Genomic DNA, 15,634 nt, shown 5'->3' with positions numbered 1-15,634 from the left:
ATTATACTGGTATCCACTGAAGGAAATCTTTCTCTCCAATATAACTAACTTTTAGTTTTTAAATCAAACTAAGTGCCTGAAATGTTAAGTTCTGTGTTTTGTAGGGGAACATATATAAACTGAGCTCTGAAATCACTTAAGAACAATATATGCCTTAGTCTTCTGAAGGAAGAGCAAGCTTGGATAAATCAAACATCTAGAAAAAATTATTAGCCATATACTCAATCAGTTTAGAAAACAATCTTGCACTTCCACAGCGGGGAGGGGCATGGATGAACTGATTATGACTTAATCTTCCCCAAACACTCTATTTCATTTCCTCAGAGTTTAAGTCTGCTCACACCCCTTCAAACATTCTCCACTATAACTTTCTCCAGATTCATTCATCACTGGAAAGACTACTAAAAAAAGCCACAAGCCCACTCCCTCACCCCTCAAAAATCCACAAACACCAGGTAAGTACTCTGAAAATGAAAATACATTGTTATTTTTGCAATTCTACTTAAATTCTCAAAATGGTTGTATTTTAAATACAGAAACCAAAGCACTTTACTGTTTAACCTGTGTTTGTTTCAGTTGTATGTTCACAGAGTTTTCAAGTGTTTACTGCTGCCACATGGCAGCTCAGGGGCTCATCTAACCAAAAGTTACCTCTCTAGCAAGGAAAACGTAAACACCTTGACATTGAGAATCCTTAAGAACAATACAGTACAAACAACTGAAAAAAACACCTATTTTCTACACACAGGTCAGTCATTCTACAATTTCTAAAATAACTGTGAGCTCAGAAATATTGTAAGCTAAGCACAAACTTCGGTCCATACTCAAACAGCAAAAACAACATGATGTTTTTTATACAGCTAATCCAAGGGTCATAAACACTGGTGGTAATGAGGGAAAACTTAAATACCACATTCCTGAAATCTGACTAATAATCTAAAAATATAAGGAGAGTTTAATTCTACAAGCTTGTCAGTCTAGTGACTCATGCCATTACAGACTATTTAATGCTGAAAGAGAACTTTGGAGGTTATGCAGTCTACCATTTGCTCTTAAGTAGGTCCAATCAAATGAGGCTGCTCAGCTGAATTCCATAGACCTCCAAAGACTGAGGATTCCAGGAGTTCTCTAGGCATAAGCCCTTTCCATGGTTTGATCATCCTCACAGGGAGTATTTTTCCTCTTACACCTAGTCAGAATTTCTTGCATTTTAACTGGAACTGTTGTGTCTTTCACTGTGCACAACTAAGCAAACTTCTCTATATCCTGCCCTTTGTACAGAAAGATAAATGTAAAATCTTCCCAAAAGGAAAAAACCCAAAAACGAAAAACAAAACCCCAAAAAACCAAGCTACCACAATTCTCATAGCATCAATTTGTACATCCTTCACCTACCAATAAAACAAGAGGTAAACAAGCTTTTATATTTTTTTCAATAGGTCCTTTGCTCCATAAAGGAGTTGGTACAGATCTTCCTATGCCCTCCAGACTCCTAACTAACTTCAACTGACTCCAGCTGTCATACCTCCTCCATAACTGCATGTTTGTACAATGTTTCTAGATTCCTTCCAGTGGACCATTTTGCTTTCCCCTCCTCAGTAACTCAGAGTATTTGTTATAAATTCCTCAAAGTATGTGACAAGGGATGCAAGCTGCAGTATTGAAAAACACTCAGCATTTCTCCTGCTCTCATGTAAGAGAGCTCCAAATTCTAAAGAAAGACCCCTGCAGGATCTTGAGCTTCTTCACTTTAGAGAGGCTGCAGTGCCATCCTATGTGGATTCAAACAGCAAAAGGACAGCTAAGCACAGGTACAGTCTGGGCAGAGAATGGATCAAGAGCTGCCCTGGGGAGAAGGACCTGGGGGTGTTGGTGGATGAGAAGTTTTGACACATCCCTAAGAGCCCAATGTACCATGGACCCAATAGCCATGGGGCCAGCAGGGCAATTCTACCCCTCTTCACTCACCTGGAGTGCTGTATTCAGCTCTGGGAAACATTTAGATGAGGTATTAGGAAGAAATTCTTTATTGAGAGGGTGGTGAGGCACTGAACAGGTGGCTCAGAGAGGCTGTGGATGCCCCATCTCTGGAAGTTTTCAGGGCCAGGGAGCTCTGAGCAACCTGGAATAGTGGAAGGTATCTGTGTCCATGTCAGGGAGGTTGGAGCTAGATGATGTTCTAAGTTCTTTCCAACCCAACCATTCTATGATTCTATGAAATAACACAAAAAAAAGTAATCTGACCTTTCATCACAGAAACAGAACTTTATATATCTTTCCTCCTCTGAATTTTTCTTCCACAAATCAGTTGTTCAAGCACAGAAATGGAACCTCAAATACTCTGTTTTTCAATTAACTTTGAAGATTTGAGAAGAAGCGAGTTCAAACACAAAAAGTCAACACAGTAGACTGAGTTTTACCAATGAAGACTTGACTGCTATTACCCCAATTTTCTCACTATTGGAATTTTATTGAAACAATCCTTGGGCTTATGTGCAGAAGTACTAGATTTCCCATATGACCTGAACAAGAGTGCTTTCCTGCTCCTCAGTCTGCCTCTGGAATGATTCTGTATAAATTCCATTCTGTAAACCTTGTTCTCACCTAAAGCACCAATTCACACACTGCCAACCTTAACTGCAAACTGGAATGAAATACACCTACACACCCAAGAGATGCATTTTTATAAAATATGTTGAAGAAACCTGACAGCATTGTAGAATACCAGCTTGCTACACAAAAACAGTCACCTGGTCTGCCCTTTAGGCCTTCACTTCAGTGATCCCAGAACATTCCATCAGTCCAGAACAGTCTCAGAGTCTAAAAAGCAGCACTGACTCTGAAGAAATAGTTTTCATTCTTGCCAAGACAAACTGATTTAGCCAACCAAAATCCATGCTAGCACTTTCACAGGTCCCTGGAGATTGCCAATAGGAAAAGACTTTAGGTATTAATTACTGAATCCACTTTAGGGTGTATCTAAAAAAAATATTTATTGTTTTCAAGTGTAAAATTAACATTACTCTAAACACCTTTGACTAGCAGAGAAAATAAATTAATTTCTTCTTCCAAGCTGGTTATAAAATTTCCTTCAAGTACTTTCTTATGGTAACTGAAATGAGCACCAGCCTGAAGCAGTTTTTGCTGGGTAGAGAGGTTAAATTTTTGCATCCATGACAGGAACTGAAACAGCTTTACATTGATACAGCGGACAGATCCTCACATCATCTGCCTTAATACAAATCTGAAGGTAACTGAACCACCAGTCCAATACTTTAGACAAGGAAATAATTTATGTAAGCCTTTGTGTATTTCATCATAACACTAGTCCAGTGTGCTGATTTCACATTTTCATCTGTTTTAACTAAGAGCAAGAACAACTCAAATGACCAGTTCAACACATGTGTCAGTGCAATGTAACATTTAAACTTCTGTTCTTTTTTTTTCCTATAAATGGAGAAAACTCTTGACATATGATGCCTCAAGGGTTGCAGACCTAAGAACTGGGAAGAGCAGATGGAAAAGATAAATTTCACATTTCCACTCAACCTGTTTTATTGAAAAAACTTTTAAAACAATGCAGGAGGCCTAAGAAAAAGCAACAGTATTTTATCATTTATGCCCAGCAAGTTTATCGAGTCTCAAGTTTTCTTGTCTCTATCTTCTGATTCACAAGAAAAATGACCACATTTCACTAATAGTCACTAAATATTCCAACCAAGAGCAAGAGTGGAACCTGGTGAAATAACTAGTAACTCAAAGTCTGGGTTAAGCCAAAGAGCAGAAAGGGAAGTAAAAAGATTAATGCTGTGAATTGTTTATGATTTTGAAGCTGATTTCTTCAGTTAAAAACTTGCAATAGGATCCTGCCAGAGCCGAGGAAATCAACTCACTGCAACTGAAAGTAGGCAGTTTCCAATGGCAACTGCAAAAATTTTGTGCCAGATCCAAATTTTCACATGAATCCCCTATATTTTCAAAAATTACTTACTTTCAGTCCACCCCAAAAAAATCAGTGTAACCCAGCCTCACTCAGCCTGCACAGAGACAACTGCTATTGCTGCTCAGTGGTTCAGCATATTGCAACCATTCCAGGAGTTTTCCAACTGCAGCCTGAGTGGACTGCAGTTGCCTACAGACAACTGAACTGAAGCAAATGACCTAGATTTGTTGTGTGGGATAACCACTTTGCACTTGGAGAATTTCAGAAAACCCAGAAGTTTGTTGGTTTTTGTTTAAAAGAGCGTGACTGCATTAGCTAAGCCTTCCTACTGATTATTTCTGTGTTTACCCTCAGACATATTTAATAACATCTTTTCAGCTCCTCTGGGTATTTTATTCCCCGTCCTCTAAATTTTATAGCTTGAAGCAAAAAAGAATTTTCTCCCAGATGTCTTCTTTCTACCCTGTACGCTTTGGGAATATATGGGACAAGCGGATTTTACACCTCCCCCCTATCACATCTTACTGAAACAAACTGAAATAGCAAAAACATCCACAAGAAATCCTGTAGAGATAGTGATCAAAAACCAAATCCAAGTTAACAGATGTTGAGAAGGGAACTTGAATACAGAAAGTTAAATCCCTGTGGAAGAGGCGGAAGACATGAGTATCAAATTTTCATTATTTTTCTGGATTCATTTCTAGTATTTGCCATAAGTTTATCCTGCAATATCCAACTGAGCTTCTGTTTTTAAAAAGATGAAACAAAGGCTACTCAAAGAATTGCAGCACAAGATTCCCCCGAAAAGACCCTCATCAGTTTATCAAAAAGGGGTTTCTGTTCTGAGGATAGTGTGTGTCTCCAGCTGGCATTCTGTAGGAAGTTGTACAACCAGAGCAGACAGATGTAGATGTCCATGTAAAAAATGGATATCTACTTTGCAGTTCTCTCCTTTAGGAGAAGCCTCAATTGCTAATAATAACACCAATACTTGGTCTATAAAAGTTAAGAAAATGAATTATGAACCTGATGACTAATATGCCTGTCTTGGTATCATATCTAAAGTACTCTGAAAAGCTTATAAAGCACTGCTACACTTATTCTGGCTTAAACTAACAAAAAGGTGCTTAACAAGCATACTTTTCAGCTTTTGTTGGTGGTAAACAAGTATCTAGCTTATCCACCATAATCAAATGCAATCTGAAGTCCTTTGTCTCAGTCAAATGAATACAATTCCAGAAACAACTGCTAAATAAACTGAACTACTGAGCCATCTGTGCTTCAGTTGTATCAGCATTTTGGGAGACAAACAAACCTGATACATGACTTGTTCTGTAGAACAGTAATGAACTAACTGTTTCCTAGCTACAGCTTCTAGAAGCTCATGCTACAATTCCAGCTTCAAAGATGTGCCAAACACTGTTATTGAAAACAGTTTTACTCCCCCCCAAAACTGCTTAACCTGTGTAAGATTTGAGTGAGAAATAATGTAACCCACTCATTACTTGCACTAGCAAGGGATGAAACAGGAATGAAGGGCCCAGTCGTGCAGCTTCTCTTACCTCCTATGAATTTCCATTTATAAGTTTGTTTCTTAGTTAGGGAACAGCTCAGAGTAATGGCAGCAAATAGTTCTGACAGAATAAGCTGCTGCAGACAAAGGTATCATTGCTCTCTGTTCAGATGGCCTCTTTAACTGATAAATGTTACTGCACAAAATATTCTGGATGACAAACTGAAACAGCCAATGACTGGACACTTACCAAACTGTCTCTGCTTAGAAAAACTGTTAGAATTCAGAATTAAAGTTAAAATGCTTTAGTTCCAGCATCAGGACTCACCTGTCAGCCCTGATGTGGCGGCCACAAACATCAATAAAAGCCTTTAACCATTAATTCTAAAGAACTGCAGATCAATCTAATGACTTTATACCCTAAGTTGACATAAACCTAATGTTCACTCTGAAGAGTTGTGTTAAGCACTGCATCTACTGCACACAGTGCAGTGTCCATTTTCAGAGGCAACAATGAGCTGGCCTAAATGGGTTGGATTTTATATTGCCAGACTTCATGTGTTACCAGTGTCTTTTGGATGATGTGATTTGCATGATACCTATTCTAAGAGAAGATATTTCAGCTCACATGGGTGCCAGATGATTGCTAAACAGGAGCCATCAACCATACATAAACCAGGAATCAGAGCATTAATTCTGTCTCAGTAATTGACCATCATCAAACTGACAACAGATGACACAACGAAAACAGAAAAATCTACAAAAGAACACCTGTTCCTGAAAAAAGGAATTTTTTTTCTCCACCTTAACATGTCAGAAACTGCTCCAAAAGTTAAGCAGCTGAGCAAAGGATCCCAGCCATTGCCACATTCTGCATTGAGTTGTTAACTGCCAATTAAAACACTTTCAGTTTCTGGAAGAGCCTCACATCAAGTTCTGCATTAAACTGCTCAGTACATGTTGTCCAAGGAATGAACAGGAAGTGGATGTTTTCCTTTGAGGCAAACACACGGCGCCAGCTACTGGGTTTCAGTTTCAATAGATGCCAGCTTGGTATTTTGAATTCTCTGCATAATCTAAAGACACTAAGTAAAAACCCCTGCAATAATAATAAATGTGAATTCTCAAAGCTCAGGTTGTACTGTATCAGGAAGAGATGAGAGAATAAACAGGAAGATGAGTGTATCCCACAAAGATTATTGCTATGGTTAAAAATTCCCTGAATTTAAGTGCTTTAACTGAGGCTTAGCACCAAAAGCAGGAATTACCTCTCCAGAAACTGAACAAAGATATGTCCAAGGCAAAATCAAGTGTTCTATCAAATCCAAAGCAATAAAGCTTAGCTTCTAAATAGATTTTCCTATAAGATTAACAGGTGTTATTTTCTGGTGCACAGTGAATTTACATTTTCTTCATTCAGCAATGCATAAAAAGATATGAAATGTCAAAAGCAGCATTAATGAGTTCTAGAAGTTTTGTGCCTTAATGCAGAGTTTTGTTGACATGATGAAGCAGTTGGTGATTGGAGTCATGCAAAAACAAAACATGGAAGCAAAAAACTCGATCAGAAAAGCTATTTTTACATCCATAAAATAAATGCTGCTTTCTAAGCAGTATAAACTTAAAAACATATGCATTAGCAACTACTGAATGGCTCCCTAAACCAATTATACACACTTGGAATATTCAGCTTCACTGTAATACTTTCCTTAAAACGTATAAATATTGGTATTGCACTTTAAAGTTTGAAATAATCCACCTACAAAAGTTAAGCTATTTTCTCCAGGAATTACTGTTGAAAATGCTTTAGTAAATACAGCCCATTAACTTTTCATAGAAATGGAACTAAACTGCATCTCATGTTATACTCTAATTAGAGGATCCTATTTTGAAAGTAATTATATTTACTGTCATTATGCCCAAGATAAATTTAAATAACAGACAATTACTGTTTTTATCACAAGCCAAATTCAAGTTTTTTAAACTTTGCTAAATATCCATGACTTTATCCAAGAAACAGTTAACAACATTACTGAAGTTACTGAGAAGTCAGCAATCCAAGAAATAAAGTTCCTCACAAATGCCTCACTTGAGTACAAAGGATTCTCTGAGTTTTTTGGTGAATTTGTTTGGTTTTTCTTTATACAGGGCACAAACAGAAATGCAGACCACACCTCACAAGAACTTTCCAGGCGTCTTTCTTATTTGACTTGAAATCTTCTACTTTTAATTGCATTACCTGAATCAAGCACTGGAAGTATTTTTGAACAAACAGAAAAATACTTTTTAAACATTTATTGCCTATGGTATTTGCTTTCATAGTGTCATTAACAAATCAGTTTAAATGAGAGATGCTGATGGTAACTGTTCTATGGACAGCTCTCTATCTATTGTCTCAAATGGCCTAACAGCTCATCTTTCCTGCTTGAAACTAATCACTAATTTATAGGTCACAAGTGTGTTAAAAAGCAAGTTCATAAATGACCAGAGTTTGGGAAATGAAAGAATGAGTCATCCAACAATAATTACCAAGACTTCATCTTAGCTCATCAGAAACTCTGACACACAATTTTGTTGTATAAACTGACTCAGAACATTCTCTGAACTTTGGCTGGAAGTGTGACAGGGCAATCTCAAGAACACCTATCTAGTGATGTTTTGGTCTGCTCAGCTCATTAGCCACAGCATGCAATTACTCTCTTTGATTTCCAAAGCATAGCTGAAGGCTAAGTAAAAGGATTTCACCATTTCCCTTCTGGCCTGTAACCACCGAGGAAGGCAGAAATGTCTGTAAGCAAAGACAAAACTGCAGACCATATTCTACTTCTTGGTGCAGCAAGAAACACACAAAAATTCTTTATTTGAAGAAATGCAATGCCCTTGGCAAAAAACAATGTATCTGAACTGAGCTACAGAATTACACTGCATAAGAAATACTAATAAAGAATGTAAAAATGGGCAAAGTGCTAAAAGCACCAAATCCCAACTCCCTCAAGCTACTTCAAAGCCATATTCATGTGCATTATGAGTTTTCAAGTCCATATTTTTCTTTCCCTTCCTACTGTCCCTCATCAGAATTTCATTTGCTTTTGGGAAAACAAATTATTTGCTACCCTAGTCTTTATTAAAAAGAGGAAAAAAACACAACCCCAAACAAAAAACCCCACACAAAACACACCAAGTACATTCCAATCAAACAGAGAATTAAGACAAACACTGTAGCTTGCTCAATAGGACTTATTAGTACTGATTGCATTCCAAGTCAAAATAGCAACACTACAGATAGCAGTTCCTTAACCATTTAAATGAAAGTATTGTTTCCTTCCCCATCTGTGGCCTGTGACTAGAATCTGCCATCACCGATCACAATCAACATAGGCTTTAACACCAGTTTACTATAAAAAGAAGTCAATCTCCTACCCAGCATCCAATAAAAGTTTAAAATTCACTTTAATACGAGCTGTACTGATTTGTACCTACCCCTCCTCATAATGAGCTAAAGCAGAAGAACATCTAACTGTTCAAAACTGCTGAAACAGCAACTTGTAAGAAAAACAACTGTTGTATAACCAACTGGTCAGTTATTGGCACTTATTAATTCCAGCTCATGCTTTTGTCCTAGCAATAGATCTGTCTATGGAAATGACAACTTCTTTCCACAGAATTGTACTGGGAAATTGAACATCCATTTTACTATGGAGGGTATTAAAAATTAGGAATAATTTAACACAAACCTTCAGCTTGAGAAGTGGGAAAATTAGGCAGAAAGAAGTAACTTTGTGTGGACACATATTCAGAAGTTCAAACAAGCATTAACATGAAACCATAAAAAACATGCTAAATTCAACAGATACTTCACATAAAACTGTATCCCCATGACTTCAGCAATACAATCATAAACATCCCCTGGTTTTCTGCATCTTTCCTAAATTTTCTCTTCTGACCTTTAATCAGACATAAAAATTCTTGGACATGAGAACCCTCAGCCCACAATGTTCTCCTTGAACTTAAGTAGAATATTTTATCTTCAAATCCTTTTATATTACCAGCTGAGCCTGTGGTCCTTCAGGAAAACTACATAGAAGTTGTTTTGTCTATTGAGAACTACCCAAAGGAATCCTTATTTATGCATTTTGACACTGCTACAAGCTCCACTCATTCAGTATTTTTTACTTATGTGGCCTGCATGAGTCACCAACCCCACGGCACCCAAGTCAATATTCACTGCATCTCACATCTTCACATGTAACTCAGCTTTCCACACATTATTCCAAATGGTTACAGATCCATACCACTGAAGAACTGTTCTCTTGGAGTTCTAGAAAGCATAGCTCATCTCCTGTAAGCCTTCTGCTGAAGTAAAAATTAGCTAACTGAGCTAGGCTTGAAAAACAAGGATTTATTAAAGATAAAACTGATACAAGAGGGAAAACTGTGGTTACAATAAAAGAGGGAAGAAAGAAGAAGAGCAGTAGTAGAATTAAATATTTTCCTCACACCACCAAATTCTCTGCTTGTTATTCATAACCTATTTCCAACTTTGACTGTCATACTTAGGAATGCATATGCTGTATACCACAAACTTGGACAAAACAGGATATATTTCAGAGATAAAATTTGCTTTCAATTTAGGGAATGGAATACATTAGTACATCAGCAAAAAGTAAAAAGATTAAATTCAATGTTTTATTATCTGGTCTTAATAACTCTACTTTTTGCAGCAAACACTCATTAGGCACAGGACAAAACATCACAGTAAGAACAGCCCAGACAGAATCAAGTAAGTAAGTACTTAACTTGGGTTTTAAGCATAGAAAGGTCAATTATGAATCACTTAGGCAGTATGTTAAAGCCACCAAGATTTTCAGAGCACAGACACGAACTCAATTAATAAAATTACCATAGCCTGACATCAACATCCCAAAGAAAATATTACATTTAGCAGTCCCAGATTCATGATCATTCAAATGATCACAGCTGGAATAAGCTCTATTTACATTTCAAATTGAAATGGCTGAAGAATCAGTTCTATCTGTACCTTCACAAAAAAAAAAAGGGAGAGATTTGAGAATTCTGGGATGTTCATTCAGTCAGTGAGTCACATATTCCATCACAATGCCAGGTTTGCAGGCAAGTTTGTTACTCCATGCTGCTCCTATAAACTACTTAAGAACTGATGCACAAACTATTAATATCTTTGAATAATTCTTTGCCACATGTCCTAAGACTCTATTGGATCAGACTGAGGTAATTAATTAGCCATCCTGAAGAGGTGGTTTTCAACAACCTCATTCATTTTATTGTGCACACTACTAAGAAGTGGCAGCTGTGCTGTGTTTTTCTGGATGTTCTTCTAGCACATTCCTGGGATTTTGGTTAAGGGCAACTCCACCATGAAAATGGAACCTGCTAATGGCAGGTTACAGTAGCAAACAATTATCTTGCCCCATAAAAGAAGGATTTAGGTCATCATGTTAAAATTTGCAAAATGTAAATTGAACACCAAGTTTAATTAGAACTACGCAGTAAAACAAAATTATCTTTAGCAATCACACTTCAGCAGACTCGACAGTAATCAAGTGGAAAATAACACAACTCTTAAAATCTGCAGATAAAGACAAATCCTCATAGTAAAAGTGCTGGCAAAACACTGGGGAGTTACAGAGATATCCAAGAGGCCCCAGAGGGAATAAGCTCAGTCCAGCAGCTCCCAGATCAGGCTAGCTCTGATATGCTCCTGGACAAGCTAGTGAGGTAGAGCTGCCTGGCACTGTAATCCAGACAGGCTTCCAGGCTGTCACTCAAGAGCAGGAAACCTGTTACCTGACCAGAGGCAATTCAGGTATCAAGGTAGCCATAATAATAATAATAATGTGCACTTCAGCATTCAGCATAATGAGATAAGGGGAATTTCAATGTATCCATTATATACTTTATCTGTAAATCAAGTAATCCACTCGTTTACAGCAACCATTTAAGCACACACTTTCATTTAGTTTTAACTGAAGGTGTAATAGTCATTGGAATGGACACTGAAGAGAACAGAGGTTATCCCCAAGAATTAAAAGCTACTTATTACTCCATGTTAATCTCTCTTCTTGCAGATATATTTAAGTCTCCTCTCTTTTCCACAACACTTAACTATAGCCCTGACTGCTGCTTCTTGTTCAAAAAGGTACTTCTAGCCAATTTTTTAAATTTTAGCCTCCCTAGTTAAGCAGCAGTCAAGTTTTATGCATTTCTCAAGACATGTATTCAAACTTCACCATATCCCAAAGAACTGCAGACTGCAGCATCACAGCTCTGTCAGGAACACACAGGTGGTCGCTGTTGTCTAGATGAGTTATGGCAGGTCCTCCAGGAATCTGGTTTTGTTTGTTTCATTATTTAAAAAAACAAGACTCCACACCAGAAATGCCTATGAGACCACTTTCTAGAAACATCCATTTCACAGCCTACCATAACTTCAACCTCCCAGTCCTCTGACCAGTAAAAATCTGGTGCTTCCAGCTTTGTTGTCTGTCCTATCTTCTTATGGTATTAGGTTAGTTGACTTACCAAACTTAAATGCAAGCAGTGGTAGGTTTAGGAAACGATGTAAGGGATTAAATCAGCTCATGGAAGTAGGGAATTCTCAGTTTAGCTACAGGAGATAAATTTACTTCAGAACAAACATTTATTGAAGCCTCTCCTACAAAGCTAAGTTTATCTTGCCAAAAACTTTATGCCTAGTGAATAAAAGAAATTGTACTTCACCTCAGAAATCTACTGCTGATTGGAAATGCTATGTGCACATGGTGATAGAAGAGTCCTTCCTAAGCAAATGCACAGTTTATCTAATTCCACTGGGGAAGAAGGCTAAAGAAAAGGAAAAAGAGCAAACACCATTCATGTTAAAAAAATTCTGTAGGCTTAATAAAACTTCTTCTTCTTCTAACTAGTACTTTTTAACCCACTCCCTACCTTGAGGGAGGTAAATTTCTTTCAGCTGCGTGGGTCCTCATCACCCATTAAACTGCACATTTGATTCAGTTGTTCCCATGGAAGTTTCTGCTTTCTTGAGGAATTTTAAAAATTTGAGTGGATGTATGTGGGAAGAGTGCAGAATTCCTTCAATCCCTTAGATTCCTGTAGGCATCTCTGAAGCTAATATATGCTGGCTATATTAAAAAGGAAGACATCAAAGGAAGAAAACAGTAAAAAATACTTTTAAATCTAGTCATCATAAAAATAGCTGACACTGTACTTGCTGTCATAACGCACTAGATACACTATTCCAGGAGAAATTTACATTTACCATAAAGAAAAAGTTGACACTGTTTTAAGTTGAGAAATGTAGACACTAATATCATGTCTCTTACAAAACCAGAATTAATTACATGGATATTCAAACTATAAAAAAAAAATCTTTCATATTTTAATCAAATAGAAGCCACCAGTATCATTCAAATGCAGACTAGCAACACTGAGATCTCTTTTGCTAAGCAACAAAGCAGTATCACTTGGCATTGTCTGTTTCATTGGCACCCCTCAGAACTACTCTTTCTGTCAAAAGTTTTCCTGAATAAAGTACCTTCAGGAGAATGCAAAATACCTATGTAGAAAAATACCTAACGCAAATGGAGACCCTTGCTTCTGTTTCTGTAGCCTTTCTTTGTCCAGGAACTTTTGAAGTGGCAGAAACATTCACGTTCTTCTTGGTACTTACTAGCAAAACCTCAGATTTGAGGAAAAAAAAAAAAAAAAATTTATGACTTCACAGACAGAACCTCCATAGCTTATTACACACAAGTGAAGAAAAGTCCAGAGTGATTAAGGGAGTTCAATTCCTACAGTCCCACTGATAGCATCCATTTATATTTTATTAATATTATTTTTAGAGCACCCAGGGTCACCTAATTTGCATTTCAAGCCCTGCCATTCAGATATGAAAATCAGAGTTCAAACCCTTCATGTGGTAATTGGTGGCAAAACTGCAAGATCACAGTTAAAGGCTGTATTGTTTCCAAACAAATAATGAGGAAACAAGACTAGAACAAGTAACAAAACAAGAGAAGCCGGAAAACAAAAGTTTCAGGAAGACAGAAAAGGAAGAATTTTATGAAAATGGAGACTGTAAGATATGTGACTGCATCCCCCTTTACTGGGAGAGGAAATTTATGCCATGGCAAAGTTTATATAAGTAAAATTCCTGAACATTAAATCATACTTAGAGCAGGAAAGCAGCAGGGAGCAGAAGCCATGTAACTGATAAGGAAGAAAGTCAGAAAGAACATAGAGCACAGAAGAGATACTTTCCTGAGAACTCTAACCACCAAAGCATGATTTGCCTTCACATATTTCATTAATCTCAGAACTGAGAATGTGAAGTTCCAGCAGAGGCTTCTCCTACATTCGGATGATTTATGGAGTTCTCTTGCCCTCCTCAACGTGCATTTCCTGTTACACAGTAAAACCTAAACTCCTCCTTTTACTCTTCCCTTCCCTTCCTTCATTTACCTTACCCAAACCAACCTACCTGCACCTCTGTAAAACTTACAAAAAATCAGACAGAAAAAAATTTACAAACCACTAGGAAGGATAAGGATCAGCCAAAACTTGCTTATATAAGCTCTGTTTCCACAGGAAACCAGCCTAAGAGCTTACTAGCCCACTAGTCCGTCAAGGAAACAAAAAGGACTGAAAACATTTGACTTCTTGTAGGTTGTTTAACAACTGAAGACACAACACATACTTGGAAGTGTGAGAAAAGTATGAATAAGATTAGATCACAAAGCAACAGAAGACACCCAGAGTTTATTCAACTTCTACATCAGAAGCAGTTCTACAATGTAAGAGTACTCAAGGATTGCAGACTCTTTTTACACTAATCATCTAACTCCAGTGAGTATCTCTCTTTTAAGGATGTCTGCCTCATTAGTGCAGTTAGATGACAGACTTCAGCCTCTTTACTACAGCAGCATCCAGGCTGGCTCAAGCCTCTTTGAGTAGCAGATGGAACCAAGTATTTGACTCAGCACTGAAGCAGATGAAGAGTGATCACATAAATCCATTTGCTACACGAGTTGCAGTGACACTCAGGGAGAGTGGGAATAGAGAAAAAGCTCTCTCATTGGCACTGCAGTGAACTTGTAGAGAGAAACTGAACCAAGACACTGCCAAAGCATTAAACTTTGCCTCAGCAAAAGATGCACTAGCATGCAGTGAATTTTCTAGACATGGAAACAATTTAAAAGCAGTAGGAAAAATCCAAATATGCTGCTAACACGCTCTGCAAGTCCCCAAATCTGAGAAGATACTAGACATACCAATGTACTACCCAACTTTATTACACAGACACAGGTACACAACCCTTAGCAAACAGTTGAAGTGGGATAATTACTTTGTTCCCAGTTATTTCCTCTAGAACTTTATAGGCAGAGCATGTGAGTGCACAGCCACTTTGATGCAAAGTCCAGAAGCTTAGTTGAAACTGTCAGAGAAGACTATTCAGGCTAAGCTGTTGGACTTTGTACTAAAGCAGCTGGAAGTACTTGCACACTTTTTGCCAGGAGCACTACGAGTTTGAAAATTGACAACTGGAGTAGAAGAAGCCTAAATCATCACGGCAAGTTGTGTCAGCATGTGTCAAGCTCCCAAAGACAATCATTAATTTGTTTGGAGATCAAAATAATTACAGGTAAATTAGATGTACATCTCTGCTCTGATGTAACAGTTCCCAGACAATCTTCCTGAACAGTAAGGATTCGCCGAAGCAGGATGTTGCCTTTGTGTACTTCTCCCATAAACCTCAGTGACAAGAGAAGGCAAACGAGGACAGAATGCAGCTTTCCAATCCTGCCATGTACCTGAGGACTGTTCAGCCATCACACAGGTGTCTGCTGCTCCCGAGCACTCGCCCTGACTAGCTATCAACACACTTCCCAGAAGGTTAATGAATTAAGCCTCAGCACACCCGGTAGCTTAGCATCACCCTATTAAGGATGAGCCTTGAGGCACAGAGGGGAAGGATAACCAAACCGAGGCCACAAATCCACACAAGATCAGGGACCTGGATCGTGCCTGTCAATCCATTAAGTTTCACGGAGTGACACGGAATGACTCCACCGGCATGCGCGAGGGGCAGCCGGGGGCAGGAGAGAAGGAGGAAGCAGAGGAACCGAGTGGCCCCGAGGAGG

At 38.0% G+C, this 15,634-nt stretch overlaps 1 protein-coding gene across 1 annotated transcript in view; it reads right to left on the bottom strand.

Moving 5' to 3' along the window:
• Positions 1–15,634, bottom strand: part of MTPN (myotrophin) — a 30,742-nt gene that overhangs the window by 14,743 nt on the left and 365 nt on the right. The window lies entirely within an intron of this gene.

Source organism: Serinus canaria, chromosome 1A (genome assembly GCF_022539315.1).
Source record: "Serinus canaria isolate serCan28SL12 chromosome 1A, serCan2020, whole genome shotgun sequence".
NCBI lineage: Eukaryota > Metazoa > Chordata > Aves > Passeriformes > Fringillidae > Serinus > Serinus canaria.
The sequence above is the reverse complement of the archived record's forward strand: the minus strand, read 5'-3'. Positions and strand labels throughout refer to the sequence as shown.